The following is a 17757-nucleotide window of genomic DNA, read 5'->3' on the forward strand; positions in this document are numbered from 1 at the left end:
GTGAAAGGATGTACTTATTCCATAAAATCATGTCGATATATAAAATATTAACAAAAATTATCAGAGCGAGAGGAATAGTATATTTTTATTTTTTTGTATTTTATTTGAAATTTTATTGAACAAAACTTACCACCCTACTACAAACACCAAAACAATAGCCAAGCCAACAACTAAGCGAAGCATATGCAAACATGAGTTATTTGCATATCTCTCAGGCACAGAGCAACTTGTAGCAGATCCCAACGCACTTGGGCGCTCTGCGCCTACGAACTCTACAAACTCAACTTGATTTAGTTGTATTTTTGTTTGAGTCTTTCAATTTGAATATAATCAAGTGCGAGTGCAAAATACTTCCAATTAAATGCGGTCACACCCTGAAATGGCATACAATCCCAGAGCGAAGGCGAGCAGAGCGGCGAAAACTGAAAACAACAATTGTAAAGTGGTAACTAGATGACAAGGCGTATGAGCAACATACGTCACAACAACATACGTATGTACAAATGTATGGGTGTTGCCGGCGCAGCTAGTAGAATAACGGTTGTTGAACTGAGACTTTGGCCAGAGGCGAAATTAGAGAATGAATATACGCAGGTTGATTTGTAGCATACATCTAGGCTGAGTGGCAGCAGCGGGCAGAACATGGCAGAACGACACAACAACAGCAACAATAACAACAACAGCGAGCAAAACGACAACAAATGGCAAATGACAAGTGCAAAGTTTTGTCACTTAATTGAAATATTCGCCCGAAGATTAAAACTTTCACCAACATTTTGGTGTGAATTTTTAAAAGTTTCACTTGTTTTACATGCGAGCATTCGAGCGAGTTGCCAGAGCGATGGAGACGTAATACCGCAATTGTGCATGCGTATGTTTAACTGTATAATAATTCAAAAGTTTTCTCTTCAACAAAAAACACAAAAACAATTGCCAACAAAAAGGACACTGACTAATATACAACAAACAACAACAGCAACGACAGCAGGAAAGCAGAAATTAGCAACAACAAAAAAAGTAATAATCATCAACAGCTCAGCCAACTAAGCTAAGTAAACAAATTAAGGCAAAACAAAGCGGGGAAAAAATGGAGCTGCACGAAATGGCAACAGCCCCAAATCAGCGCCAGCAAATGATAGTGGCAAGAGTAATAGCATGTTGTCACCATTCCGCATGCAAATCGTACGCACACCTACTTTTGTGGTGTTGCAAAGTTTGCATATGTGTGTGTAGCAGGTTTTCCAAACACATTTATCGGCCACAGCCAAAAACGGTTGGTTCGAGTTTGTCGCTAGCACTCGGTTGATAGTGGGTTTGAAACTAGGCTACTCTTAGTACAAGCTAACGAGCTTATTTGGAATATAAAGAGTCTCTAATGGAATGGAAGATAGCTTACAAGTATTGGAACACAGTATTCCAGTTTTTATATGCTGAACTATATGTTCACCGGATTTTAAGGGTTAAGTGTATTTAGAACCCTCAGAAAAAGTGTAATTTCGACATTTTTCTGGGCGTAAGGGAAAAATAGTCAAATTTCTCTCTTTCCCACTTTAGAAAACATGTATTTAAGCGATATTTATAGGTAAGGAAAGATTACTTTTTTTTACCGAAAGAAAATGTAGTAAATTATTTATAACAAAAGTTGAAACAATAAGAAAAAACAAGAAAAACTTTAACTTTCGCTGCACTTTCGGTTGCACCAAAGCTATAATACCCCTCACAAATACAAAGGCTCCTTACAAGAACGTGATTTCGATCGCTCAATTTGTATGTCAGCTATATGATGTAGTGATCTGATCTGAACAATTTCTTTGGAGATTGGATTATATTGAAATAGTTTTCTATGCAAGCACTTGATTCCGATCGTTCAGTTTATATGACAGCAATATGCTGTACTGGTCCGATATCGGCCGTTTCGACAAATGGACAGTTTCTTGGAGAGAAAAAAGGCATGCAACTTTTCAGATCGATATCTCAAAAACTGAGGGATTATTTATATATGTATGTATATATTTTGTAGAGTCTTCAACTATGTGTTACACACCGCGCAAATAAGATTTGGTAGATATCTAATATTATGTTTTTGGACCTTACAATGTATATTAGGCGTTTACTTCGGCGGTGAGCTCTTTTTTCATACCAAATCTCTTTACACCGTGCTACCACTTGCGGTTATTAAACTTACAAGAACTCGTCTATATATAGATATATATTTTGATGAATTGTAAAATCTTTTATTTTATGAAATCATCCTCATTTAAGTCTTCATTATCATATATTATATATATTTAGTATATGCATGGCTTTGGGATCACTTGTCAAAGTTAAGGTGCTTGCGTAAGATTTGTTGAGGTTAAACTTTCGCAACTATGTTATGTAAATGGAGAAACTTATAACAATGCTAGAACTAAGTGCTTGTGAATGTTCAATAGTTTTCAGATTAAGTTTTTATGTTTACCCATATCAGACGTCTATTGCTTCAAGCATCTTCTTTGTCCAACTATCCAAAAATATATATATATATATATATTTTTTTTTTTTTTTTGATTATAATGATAATTTCTGAAACGGTAACCAATCTTCAGAGATCCATCACGAGTTTCAGCTGCTGTAAGAGATTCTTCCTCTGCTTCACAGTTAGTCTTGTAAATATAGAGTTAGGATCAAACAAATAGGTATTTCTTTATATTTAGCTCCAAACATTTAATATATTGCAGATGAACATCGCAGTGTTGCATTTTCCATCTACTGAGAGGTTGTATTTTTCATTTACTGAAATTTTAAAATAGCCATTAACTTGTCGAACAACGCTCGTAATTAAAGCTTTTGAAGTCTGAAATAACGAAGTAATTATTTGTACACGTACTTAACACACATGTATTCTGAGTTTTGTTTGTTTAGCTCGAATGGTTTACTGGTGGGTTGATGGAACCCTAACGCTGTCACGCCCCTACATTAAATGCTGCTTTTTTATAATACTGCATATGCTGCAACTCATTTTACAGTCTTTTTATTGTGATTACAAATCATTTTGTTGACACTATTGTTGGCTATATACATATGTACTCGCCTGTATGTACAAGTATAGATGTGTGTAAATATATATATAAATCTGCAAACAAATATATTTCCATAGAAAGCCTCGCACTAAAATTATAAATTGTGCGGTTTGCTATAATGACGGCACTGCCCGCCCCACACACCCCATCGGCCAGCTGCTGTTGCCACACCCACAACACAGCCATACAAGTGCGCGCAGTCTTGTAATTTCTTGTCAAAACTGCTGCATAAATTATGTCAGTTGGCAAAACATGTCGAGTTCCCAGCTGTCATAACTCTTTCTGACACTTCCATTCAATCTCGTCACTTTAAAATTATTTAAATTTGTTTGCAGTGCTGTCTCGCTATGAATTTATCATTTCGCTGTAATTTTTGCCTCATTTGTGCGTGTGGTTGGGTGTTTGAGTTGTTTTTGCTTTGCTCGACTTTTTCGTGGGCGTTTTGCCAAAGACAAGCTGCCAGTTCTATGGTTAGATTTTTGTAGCTCGCTTTAGTTTAAATTGTTGTACTTGGGTACAAGTTAAGATTTTATTACAGCGGTATTTAGCGGCTAGTTGAGCAATTTAAAAAATTATATAAATAATATTAAATACTTATATATAAATTTAATTAAATTAAAGCTCTTATTCATAAAAAACTAATTTTATATCCAACTTTTCATATGAAACAGAAAAAGATTGGGAAGAGAAGAAGAAGAAGTAAAGTATTAAACTTTGGTATAGCCGCCCTCTTTTCTCTCTCTACTTGATTAAATCAGAATATTGCACTTATAACAGTTGTTTGTTCGATTCCACACTCATATATAATAAGCGCTAGGCCTGCGCAAGATATTCTCAATGAGATTTCTCACCTTTGACTTTTTATTCATCACCATGATGTTTGAGGTTAAATGCTTGAAAAACTAAAAAAAAGTTGTTGCTCTGTAAAAATTCAGCTAATAACTCAATTTTTTATGGGTAACAGTAACAAAAATTTTAAAAATTACATTGAAATTGTGTGTACTCTTATAAGACGCTGTGTATTGTAGATTTCCTTTTCTTGTGATTTACTTATTGTCGTTATTTGCAGATCCATTTTGGTCATAGATTATTCTTGATCGACCAGATTCTCATAGATCGACGAAGCGCTTTCAGCTTACCACAAACCAACAAGGTGTGCCTACTGAGATATTTCAATCTCAGTCTGGCATAAACCGTGAAAAAGTGGAGGAAGTGACAAGATGATTCCACCTCGCCTTCCTCCAACAACATTGGCACAGAGCGTACGACAATTTAGCCACATCGTGCGTGAAGCGATTGAACTGGGTCCAGTCGGAACGGCGAGATTGACTTTGCTAAATACCAGTAGTTCGGGGGGCCCCTTACCGTACATTCGCGTCCAGAAGGATATTCCACAAGCTCTGTTTGTTGACCAGCGCTTGGTGAGCTGTCTAGAGGTTCAAAGCTCCAACACCAGAATGCAAGAAGATATCGGAAAACCAAGTCGCTTCCAATCAGATGAAAATGGGAAAAAGTGCTTTCCCTAGCAGCCGTCGATTCCGCTTTGACCGGGCACCCATTCAAGTCTAATAAGGAAGAAGCTTCAAGCTATTGCTAATGAGGTTATGTACTCCTTAACTAGTTTTCAGTGAGTTTAAAGTCAGTATAGCTTGGATATCGAAGTGAAAGGACACCTCTGAAGAACGAAGGAACAGTTGTTGTAACTTTGAATATTTTTACAAGGCAAGATTTTGTATTGACGGGCCGCCTTATTTTCACCTGGGCAATGCTTCCATATAGGTGTGCTACAAAATACACCATATTTACTATAGATACTGATACCATCAGTCAATATTTTTTTTTTTACGAAGAGAGTAAATTACTTCCATTTTTTTAAAAGTCTAATTTTCCGGTCTTATTGCCGGTTTAGTCCGAGATCTTTCTCTGCATTGTACACACATATATGATATCATCCATACTAGCGTTGACACAGAGCTTACTTGCAGTACACCTTGAGATAGTTGACCGTCAACAATGACTCATTCTTTACTTAAGTATTTATTAATTCGATTCACGAATATACCTACTTTACAGATAAGAAGTGGGAATTGTTGTTGTGGTGGTTTAAACTAACCCATAGTAGTCGGTGACAGTCATAATACGATTATATGTTTGTCATTTAGATTAATATTTCCTCATATAGTTCTAGTTCTCACAGCGTCTTCAATTAGGACCACATAATGCTAATGATGCGTCATTAATATATTTAGCTCGATGCTAGATTGGCTGGCTCTCGGGTTATCAGAATTTTATACAATCAGTAACGTTGACTTGCTGATCTTATATTTGCTCGTGTTCAGTTTGAAATGTGAGCTTAATACCTTTGCGCTGAAATTAATGATTTAGGTATAGTTATTATGTTTCATTAGGATTACAAATCTCATATCATATGTCACTATGTCACACATATATACTGGAGAGATCAAATGATTTGACCGGATTTTTATTATATTTTTATACTCTCACAACATGTTGCTATAGAGTATAATAGTTTTGTTTCACGGTTGTTTGTATAACCTAAAACTAATCGAGTTAGATATAGGGTTATGTATATATAAATGATTAGGATGAAGAGACGAGTTGAAATTCGGGTGACTGTCTGTTCGTCCGTCCGTCCGTTACTAAAAGTTCGACGAGTCAAGCACTAAACATGACAGAGACATTAAATTTGATCTTCGGAATGATATGAGATGACTTTATAGGAAACACGTTTAAAATTAGCCAGTGGGCGTGGCACTGTCCACTTTTAGGTGAAGACCCATATCTTGGAATCTGCTTAACCGATTTCAACCAAATGTGGTACATAACATTACTCTCATAATTCTATGTTGTAGTGTGAAAATGGGTAAAATCGGATTACAACCACGCCCATTTCATTCCATCTGATTCTTTCACTTTCCACTATGCAAATCAAGCCCAAATGATTTAAAGTATGCCACCTTTTGAGCAAAAATTGTCTAAAGCGAACCAAAATTGTTCAAGCGCCTAGGTACTGAATATATGGATCCCTGTGCCTATAGTTGACTTTTTACCGAAAATATCGGTCAATGTGTAAGATATATATTTGAAACTCATATAATAATATAATTAAAGGAAACTCTTGATAATAGTATGTTTTTGTGCCAAAAATGTGTTGAATCGGATCAATACTACCTTTAATATAAGTATAAAATTTTGCCAAGACCTGAAGTCATTTCCCGGGCTGTGATTCTTGCAAGTTGCGAGAGTATAAAATGTTCGGTTCGGTTAGAACTTCCTTACTTGTTCTTTTTTTTTAAGCGTGTTATAATACATAATGCTACATATGGATCTTCCCCAGCTTCTATAAATCATTTCAACTTTTGTATTGTGTTACCCTGTATAATTTATATTATTAATAGAATGACTTAAATTTTCCGTCTACCCGAAACATTCTCTGGCTTATCGCACAATAGGTCAATAACTTCATTATATATACGACCATGTTGTTGCTGGAACCGAAAGAAATCTTGTGATAAAAATATTTATTCATTTGTGGGATCAAAGGAGCAAAGCTGATATAACCGTATAAACAGATAAGCAAATTTGTGTGTTGAAATATATACTTGTATAGGTACACCTATTGCTTATCACGCCGTGGAAGTAAATACAAATATTTGTGAGTACAATATGCTAATTAAGATCACCAGACCCAATGCAGCGCGCTTATCAGCTATATATAATACATACATGTGTGTATGTATATGTGTACGTACTGTCAACAATGTGCAGATAAACACGGTGAAAACATCTCGAAGACGCGCCATGATAAAACTTTCGCAGCGTTTCTATATTTCACGAACCATTTGCGGGCGTAAAGAATCAGTGCTGCAGAAAGTCTCGCAGAAGAAGGCAAGAAATTTCACAAAGCATCACACAAAACAAAAATACGTTCAAACCACAAACAGTGGGCAGCGTTGAATTTTCGGAACTCGAAATTGATTTAGTGACCATGTGTAACAAATCGTTGTTTGCTTGCAACATTGCTGCTGCAACAGCTACTGGCATTGCAATTGCCCTTCTGTCATTGGTAAGCGTAATATTAGCTGTAATTTTGATTTTCACAAAACTTTTCCAATTTCTTTTGAAATTAACTTTTTTCCCTTTTGTAACCACGCAAGTGTGCAACTGCTACAGCAACTGCTGCCAACGACACGAACGTGAGCACCGGTGCTGCGGCGGGCTCAGGTGTGATGCCACTGCCGGATGAGGCACTCATTATTGCTACCGAGGTGCAGCAGTTTACCAATGCGGCGCTACTGAAAATCGATAATGTGCTGCTGCACAAACTGCAAGGGAAGTTGCACGGCGAGGGTGAAGCGGTGCGTGTCGAAGCGGTGCAACAGTTCGAGCGTTGCGCACAGTTGGCCACAAGTAAAGAGCAAATTTGGCGTTTTAAGGAATGTGGCGCGGAAGAGTTGGGCCGAGCTATGCAGCGACTTGGCTTGCTGATGGAGCAGGCGTACAGCGGCGGTGGCAGTGTTGCAGGCCATGCCTTTTGGTGGCATCTCTTGAAATTAGTTGGATTCTTGTGAAATGTTGAATGCAGGTTTGAGGTTGGACATGCATCGCTTGTGCGGAAATACAGCGCTGATTATGATAGAGAGAGAGAGTTACTCATGATTACCAAGGATATATGAGCTAAGAATGTTTCAGGAAATGTTAGTTAACTTTTAGAAAGATAATTTAAATAAATACATTTTTGATAAATTTATATCTAATAAAAAACAATAAATTTAATCAACCGATTTGATTACAATTTCCATATGAATAGCTTATGACCAAATATGACCCGGACTGACAAAACAAACACACTTATGGAGCGCTATTCACTAAATTGTTAGAGAGTTTCGACGTCATATTCAAAAACCTACGTCTCGTCAACAGCAATGATGCGTTTGATGTATGTAGGATCCTAGCTACGTTGTCTAGCCTCTCTTTTTTGACCTTCATTCGCCGCAGTTTTGCAATACATTCACGTCTTTTGAAAGAAGTTTAACATTGACACGCTGAATATCCAAAAAACTAACCTTAATATGTTGAGTCGATCCATAAGAGATATTGAGAATGATTCTCTGCTATGAACTCTCTGATGCCAAAATGACAATTTTCAAGCACTGTCTCTATTTCTAACTATTTCGATGTTTTCAAACAGCTGCCAAACACATTCTAATTGACAAATGAAGATCAAACTTCAAGCGAACGTAATAAAACCTTCTACCAATCCAGAAAAAAGATATTTGTCGATACGGCGAGCGCAGTCCGGGTCAAATTTGATCAGATGATTTATAAAAAAAGTTTTAATTATTTTTCTTCACTAAGTTTAGTTGACATTAGATATTAAAGTTTTAAGCCACAAATGTTATAATTTACTGTTATCTAGTTATTGCTATTTTTAATTGTTTTCCGCTTAACGGTAAATAGTGGGCGTGGCAATGGTTCGATTTTCGCAGTCTGCAATACCAAAATCCTCAGAATGCCAAAGGACATATGTACCAATCATCAAAATAATATCACAATTACTAAATTAACCTTTAACCGCACGGACAGGTGACCGACAGAACAGATGTATATCCAGATCAGCGTGATTAGTGCGACATACATTTTTCTTTATCTAATTTCATTACTTTTTTCGACGAACAATACTATTATACTCTGTGCAACATGTTGCAAGAATAACGCTACACTGTGAACTTTTTATACTTTACGAGTCCGCACATCCTAACTACTATTCATAAGTACTCTACAGTACTCTACAGTACTTATGAAGAAATAACTTTTTACAACTACACCTTTATTCGTACAAATATAAACAATTACTGTAACAAAAACAACAACATCCTTCTTACAAAAGTTTACAAATTGTCGTGGTGCGAGAGAAGTGCAAAAGCGTGGTATTTATGTATCGTTCCGTCTCGGTATAGCACAAGCAACATGCTACAACCACACTCATGGTTACAAAATGCCACAGATTAATAAGCAATACAAATGTTGCACGTAAATTACGCTTGTGATTGCACATAAAAGCACGTTGTTGCACAGTTTAGCATAAACATAGCGATTGCTGCCGGTGCTTATTCGGTGTGGTTAAACACAATCGGAAATGATAATAAATTGCCTTTCGACTACTCCACTCAGCTCTATGCTGCCACTTAGGTGTGTGTACTCACAGGTGAGTTGCTACAAATAATTGTGCTTGTTTGTAGACCTTGTGCAAATATGTGTGGAATGCTGCTTAAATTTTTTTTCAATTTGTAGACAGCTCTTGGGTATAGATTTAGAGTAACGCTACTTATTGGGTGTATAACTATACTCTTGCGGCTTGCCAATACATTTCGTAACTTGATTACTAATTCATTGTTCCAATATTCCGAACATGCTTGGGAAGCTACGGTACTTGTGCGACTTTTTTAGTAGATAAATGTCATTCATTTGAAGCGTTTATAACAATACTTTTTTCACTCACAGCAGACGTATTTTTTGCCTGAAAAAGGGTTTTTGCGTGGTGTTCTTCATCATTACCTTAATATGTAAAAATCCTCAGCCGAGAGTCATGGTATTTTGCTGGAAGGAAGTTTATGGTAAACATGTTCTAGCTGAGCGAACATGCCAAAAGTAGTTTGCACGATTTAAAAGTGGTGATTTTGGCTCGGAAGACAAAGAATGTCCTGGGCGTCCAGCCGTAAAAGTTAAAAGATGAGTAATTGGAAGCATTATCCGATGATGATTGTTGCCAAATGCAAGAAGAGCTGGCAGAAACTTTGGGAGTAACTTATTTCAAAACGTTTAAAATTGGATTGTGACTGGTGAGGAAAAATGGATCCATTACCTTAACCCTAAAAGCAAAAAATCATATGTAAAACCTGGTAAACCAGCTAAATCAACAACAAAGCTGTATATCCATGACGCCAAGGTAATGATCTGTACTTAGTGGATCAGGAGAGCGCGTTGTAACTATCGGGTGAAAGCACAAAAACTTATCAAAAGCCGTTCCCACGACAGTCGGGTCTACGTAACCGGAACGGACCCGGATTTATTCCGGCCAAAGACTGTCAACTCGGCAGAATTCTGCCGCTACAACAACAACAACATCAAAGTCCGGAATTTGATTGGACACAAGGTAATAATTTTCTATCATGATAACGCTCGGCCTCATTTAGCAAAGCCGGTTAAAACTATTTAGAAAACAGCAGCTGGGAAGATGCTTCACCTGCTCAGACCTTCGTCCTTCCGGCTACCATTTGTGTTGACCGATGCAGAACGCTCTCACTGAAATATGGTTCACATCAGAACAAGGTACCAAAAATGGGCCAGAATCATTCTTAACAGCGCAGATATTTTGGGATGGAATACGTTCAAAGTAAAAAAAAGAAAGGAATATAAAATTATATTATCAGTATGTACTGACAGTACAGTAACTTTTACTTTAGAGTATTTGATCATAAATTTTTTTACCATCAAATTCGAGCTTAGATTGAAATTTAAGTAATTTCAATGAAAATCCATATACTGCCTCTTTGTATTTGGAACATTTAAATTGATATATTAAAAAGTGCAATAATAACAATAAACCCACTAAAATCCTTAATATCTCTGAATTTCTTAATAAATTTTGCTATTTTTTATCAAATAATTCTTTTTATATCTCTTTAAGTCTGCATATGTATGTATAACATTACCCACAATTACTCCACACCGAGATTTTCTTGCTTCAGTTGCGATTATTAATCTCTTTCGCTTGAGAGAAATGCTTGCATTACCACAATATTTTGTGAATTATCAAAACTTATTTATCAAAACGTTGCAGCAAGAAACTGTGCTGGCAATGCAGTTAAAAGAACTGTTAAAACAAGTTTTATTGTTGCAATAAATTAGAATTTGATCCTTAGCTCAGTGCTGAATGAAAAACAAAAATTCAGAAAATGGAAAGCCAAGAAATGTGCAAAAATGAAATGAAATGAATTAGATGAAGCCAGCGAACCACAACGGCAACAAAAACACGTACGAATTAGAATTGCCATACTGCTATTGTTGATTTAATTAAAATCTTACCTGAAATCAACGCCATTGTATATGTTTACAAAATATTTATGAAAGAGCATGAGTAATCGGGTGTAGTTTTTTGTGTGGCAGCCATTTTGCTAATCATGGATTCGAAAATCAAACTTTTGAAGGGACATTTTATTTTTTATGTTGCTGCGTCTATGTCTATATCTATATCTATATCTATATCTATATCTATATCTATATCTATATCTATATCTATATCTATATCTATATCTATATCTATATCTATATCTATATCTATATCTATATCTATATCTATATCTATATCTATATCTATATCTATATCTATATCTATATCTATATCTATATCTATATCTATATCTATATCTATATCTATATCTATATCTATATCTATATCTATATCTATATCCGGACCCGCTTTTTGACTTTCTGCGGACCGCTGCCATTGCTTCCTCGATCCGGCTTGCGAATCTCCTTCCTCGATTTTTGCCGTAACCCAAGCCAACCTTTCCTTTTCCTCCTTCGTCCTGTTGGACTTGTAGCTAAGCCTTTAACAAATTTCGCCGCTGCTTTGTAGGTCGCTTTTGCTTTAAACCCCTCCTTACCGAGTTTTACCCTTTGCCTAGTCTTAATCTAGAACCTTTCCTCTTCCACTTTTGAGGTCTAGCACCTCTACGCTGTAAAGCGGGTTTAACAGTAGCACTATAACCGCTCTGAACGGCTACCTTCACTGTAGAGATATGGCCGCGGGCGACGTAGCAAGTAAACTTGCTGTGCCCGCCGGTGGTAGAAGTCATTTCTCCTATCGACATTTGGGCTCATATCCCACCTCTTTTTTTTATTCTTTTTTGTCTTCTATATTGAGTTTTATTTTCAGGGAACCTTTACCCCCAGTGTTTTGTACCTACCGCTAGGTACCTCATTAGCAAAGGCAGAAGTAGATATGCACCCCCTACTCCAGTGTCGTATACAAAGCAAGTTACCAGGAAGAGGAGAATGGTTACATACCTCTGCCTCTGCTAGGTGACTATTTCATAAATTAGTCTAGATGTCAAGGCGTGCTGGTGCCAGCAGCGACGTTCTTTTGCCCAATCCGCACCCGCCAGCAGGATATAGCTAAGAGGATTTCCGACCTTAATGTGCCGCCATTCATTTTCAAATTTTCGACTCTCTGACTACATTTTTATTGGTTACTTGAGAAACCAAATTTTATGTCAGCAATCCTCGGACCATTGATGAACTCTCGGCAAATATTCGTAGAGATTTTTTTGTTATACCGCACGAGATACTCGAAAAATTAATGGGAAACGACGCAAAAATTACTACCCTGCTATTTTGTTTAAAAACGAAGAAATGAATGAATGAATGAAGAAATTTAAAAAGAAAACCCAAGAATAATTAAAATAAAACGATAAAAATTATTTTAAATCTCCACAACGAGGGGCTTGGGTTATTTAAGGAAAAGAGAAAATAAAATGAAATATTTCTAGCGCAGACATCTACAAATGGCAATGCAATAAAATAAAGAAACCAAAATTAAAATCTATTTAAGTAACCCGGCATCAGTGGGTGTGGCAGGGGGCTCACATGCAAGCAAGCAGAAATCAGCACCAACAACATTCAATGAGCAAAAGCTAGAGTCATACTAGATAGATGGTGTTGCTCCTGGTCATTGCCACTCCTATTAGCACCACAATGGCAATTGAAACTAAACGAATGTGCGGCCAACTAACCATTTAACGGACTGATTCCCATGCCTGGCAAAATAATATAAACTCGCACACCTACACAAACACACACACACATACTCGTTAAACAGCGAACGAAATAATATGAAAAACAGTTAACAGCACAAATACAGCTATGCACATACACATGCACACATACAAACAGGCAATAAGACCGAGTGCACCGCTGAGCGCAAATGAAATTCGAGTTGGACCAAACCTAAAAACCGTAATGTTGTATTGAAATTGAAAATGGCCGCATATCCAACGAAATGGAACGAATGAAAGTAAGATTATGAGCGGGTAGAGTGAGTTGCATGAGTTGGCTGCTAGTAGCTTGACCTCAAAAAGAAAAAAAAAAAGGAAAAAGCAACAAAACTGCTTCAAAATGAGGTGAACAGCATTGATGTCTGCTGTATAGGTGCATATGCATGCATGTGTGTGTTTGTGTGTGTTGAGTTTGCTGACCGCAAATGCAATTTACTCCGCGATCATCAATGAAATTTACTCGGGCTAAGCAATAATGGGCAACAAAGCGACCATAAAGCAGCGCCACCAACCAGTTGAATAGCTGAATAGAAATGACTGTATGCACACTAACACAATAACGGTACACGCTTGCAGTTTGCTGTTGAAGGATTTTTCAATTTTGTCCTGTTTTATTTGTATTTCTTTATTTCCCCGTGCGTAGTGCATGAAAATGCCAGCGAAGACCCTGTAGCCAATTTGAGGTGAGGTGACTTCTAAGTATTGTGAAAATGCTTAGGCTGATCTTAATTTTTTAAACAACTGCATGGATACTACTATAGTGAAATAACTAATTCGTTTCTATGGTACAGCTACTAGCTGAGAGGCCAATTCGATTGAATACAAATATTTTATCCGACACTTAAAAATGCTTTTTGAAGATCGCTTAATGAATACATTGAAGGACTTGGATTTATCACTTGATTTTTAATTTGACTCCGGCATCAAATCGACATTTATCCACATGCACTGGACGCCATGAACCACATCAAAAGTGTAAAAGGTTCCAACAGTCTGTTGTCAAAGCTGTAGTCTATATGTATTGGGGATACCTATGAGAAAATTTTCTTTAATTTGATTTAAAAGGAAAAAGTTGAATCTGGCTATCTGGGCCCATTTCAAGAAAAAAAAAATTACTGATTTATCAAAGCAATGCATCGTTTCACAAATCAATAAAAACGCTGAAAAACTATAGAATTGGAGCTGCTTTCACACTCATCGTATTCTCCGAATCTGGTTCCCTGGGATTCTTTCTGGTTCAAGATGGTTCAAGATGCTAATTGAAAATAGTTTTAGCAACAATGAAGAGAATCGCAAGAACTGATTTTGAAGCAAAATACATATCGATCACAAATACAATCCCAAATTGCGCTCGACAAAAATTACGTCGACTAAAAAAAAAAGAGTTCTTCTGTGAAACCCTAAAGTATGATACATATATTTAGTTCATTCGCTACAATGGATGGTAATCTCAATGTTTTTTATACTCTTGCAACATGTTGTTACCTACGGAGTGTAATAATTTTCTTCACCTAACGATTGTTTGTGTCACCTAAAACTAATCGATATAGATATATCTGAGTAAATATTATGATATCGTGTGGAAACTTGGTATACGTGTTTCATGGCAAAAAAGAAAGCACAGCTTCTTCGATAAGAATCCTTTTCTGATAATACTATATACAAATTGAATGTATGTCACAAATGAGTGAATACGGGTCAATAGACCCCATCTAACTAATAGAAATATTTTCGAACTTCCCGCTAACTTTATATACCATATATCGTCCAATATGCGAGTTATTTTAACCCTTATGTTAGTAACCGGGCACCCGGGTACCCACCGCGTTGTATTTGTGTGAATAACTTAAAATAAATTCAATATTTCATTTGAAGCTCTCAAATCGTCGTTTTTTAACTTAAAAGAAAGCTATTTGTGAGTTAATTTTTTTATATATTTTTTTTATTCTACGTTGTTATTATATAATAATACTCAGAACGTGGGTACCCCGGTACCCGGTTGCTAAAAGACGTCGGTAAAGTGGTTACTAACATAAGGGTTAAATAAATTGGGTGAGCGTGTTTTTCTCCTAACGGTTGACTTTACTCCTTATATATTGTTGATGGTATGTGAGTTATAAAATTAATTGAGTTTATGAATTATAATAAAAATTAATAAAATACCAGCTAACGGTTGTTTGTATCACCTAAAAATAATCGAAATATATGTAGGGTTATGCAAGTATAAATGATTAGGATGTCGAGACGAGTTGAAGTCAGAGTGACTGTTTGTCCGTCGTCTGTTCGTCTGTCTGTACAAGCTGTAACTTGAGTAAATATTGAGATATCAAATGAACACGTATTCCCTGGCGAAAAGCTGAAGACGAGTTCATAGATAGGCGTAATCGGACCACTGTCACGCCCACAAAATGTCATTAATCGAAAACTTTAAAATGTCATAACTAAGCACTAAATTAAGATTTACAAATGTACTGGGATTGCCGTAGTAAGTGGCACCTGTGGGCCGCTTAAGTTACCACAACCAAATTCGCAGAGAAAAAATTGTATATTTCCGACTTTCCACTTGACTTCGAACCGTTTAGATTGATCAACATGTGTGATATTTTATTAAAATTAAGAGGACACGTTTTCTTAAAAGTTATAAAATTATATTAACTGTTTGATGCTCAATATAAATGAAATTGGGTTTTGAATATTGCCAATAGCTGAAGGTATTTCCCCGGCTTTGATCTTTGCAAGTTGCAAAAGTATAAAATGTTCTGTTACACCCGACTTAGCTCTTCCTTACTTGTTTAATTATGTATGCCTAATTAAAACCACTATAGTCAAAAAAATTACACAGGTATCTTAATCGGAGGCGATTAAAATCTCTAAACGAAGATCTAAGCAGAGGTAAATTTTTTGAAATTATGGTACATAAAGAAACCAATTCCAATATTTTAAGGATCACGCTAATATTTATTTACTTTTAAGTAAATATTTTGAAAGTTAAACTTTGTACTCCGTAAAACCGGCCACCCTGTTGAAATTGGTCCAAATTTTTCCTACTGTCCCCATATGCCAATGAGTTGGCGAGCCAGCTTGTTAACGGACTTTTCATCGTTAGCCAGCTGGTCACCTATACAAATGTATGTACGGCTGATGTAAGCTTTGCATTTCTGAGGCAAACATATTTATGGTATGAACGTCCATATGTTCTTTCCGGCATATATAACTTGTATGTGAAAACCTGGCAAAGGCGATTCGCGACGCCTGCATGCATAGTTGAGTTCGCATAGAGTGCCGGCATGCATCATGTGGCCGGCTATTTTGCATTTAGTATTGCAATTAAAATTGAAATGTGTTGAACGTGATGTGTGTACTTTTTCTTAAGCCCGCAAATGTGGTTATGAATAAGCGATTTTTGCGTTAATTGTAGATACTCTTGAGAGGATAAAAGTTTGATCCCAAAACTACCATGAACAAAAGTAGCGCACGATATGATGTTAGAAATTATACGATATATTTTTTTTTATAGCTTAAACATTTTCCAGATTTATCAGTATCGTGATTGTTAATGTTATGCTCTTCAACATAGTGAGAATAAGCAATGCTAAATATTTATTGTTTTAACGCCTTTGAAAACCATTATCGGTATTGTCACGACCTTGGAGCGCACTTAAAATAGGTCCAATCAGACAGGTCTCGGTTTTTTCAATCGTTTTTATGTCTTTATGACATTGAATTAGATCCATAACTTCTTCTCAGTTATGAATTTGTGTTTTTAATAATATGCTTCTTTGAGTAGTTTTAGACTCCATTGGCAACTGTGAGGATTTTTTATTGACTTGTTAGTTCAAACCTTTTGGTTAAAAATTATTGTCTCGTGACTCTGTTTTTTAGCTGCCACACTGAACAATCAAAATTAAGTGCTTGTATGGAAAACTTTTTCATTTGACGAGATATCTTCACCTAGTTTTGCATGGATTATTTCCCAAGGGAACGCTGCAATCTCTGAAAAAAATATTAAGATTGTGTCTTTACAGCATATAACTGAAATCTTTTATAGTTGTGAAGGGCTGCTTAGATGCAGCCGGAGTTATTTTCTGTTTATTGTTTCAAATAGGAAAGAAGCGACTTTAACTACGCAGAGTGTTTTTAAGAGTCTCCTTCTAAACTGATTTGCTACTGTCTGTAATGCCTGCTAATTCTTATTCGCAATTTAAGGAAAAACATTTTATTATTATAGAGTTTATGGACTAATAAAGCAAATACTTGCAAATATGTATGTATGTAGGTATTCACAATTAGTTTCCACTGTAAATTTAGCTAAACATTTATATTAACCATATATATATATACATACATATATCACTACACAAAAATTGCAAACCATTTTATTGAAATACTTCCAAAAGCTATCTATGACATTTGACTTGGTTTATTTCCTTTATATTTTTTGCGACAGCAGTGCAGTGGGGTCAACAGGCCACAACTGCTGCCACATGTCAATCAAATCAATTACTCCATGACAAGTATGCGCATAGTAAAAAGTAAATCTCGAAAAACGGAATTGGAAAAAATGAAATAATAAATAATAAAAAGAGAATAATAAATGCGCTTATATGTAGGTATATACATACATATGTACACATATAAAAAAAATAAATACATTTATATGTCTCAAATTCTCGTGAGCTTTATGCGGCTTAGTCAGTCGTATATAAATATTTTTGTACACACTCTCATCTTGATTAATGACCGCACATTCCAGATATTTGTTTATATAACAATATTGCAATTGAGTTTTTATTTTTTTTTTTTTGAAATTTGCTGCAAAATATGGACCATAACTCAGT

At 35.9% G+C, this 17757-nt stretch overlaps 1 pseudogene; it reads left to right on the plus strand.

The window, feature by feature from the left end:
- Positions 1-6866: 6866 nt before the first annotated feature.
- LOC106614552 (uncharacterized) lies at positions 6867-7856 on the plus strand (annotated as a pseudogene).
- Positions 7857-17757: the final 9901 nt, after the last annotated feature.

This window comes from Bactrocera oleae, chromosome 2 (genome assembly GCF_042242935.1).
Source record: "Bactrocera oleae isolate idBacOlea1 chromosome 2, idBacOlea1, whole genome shotgun sequence".
NCBI classification, from domain to species: domain Eukaryota; kingdom Metazoa; phylum Arthropoda; class Insecta; order Diptera; family Tephritidae; genus Bactrocera; species Bactrocera oleae.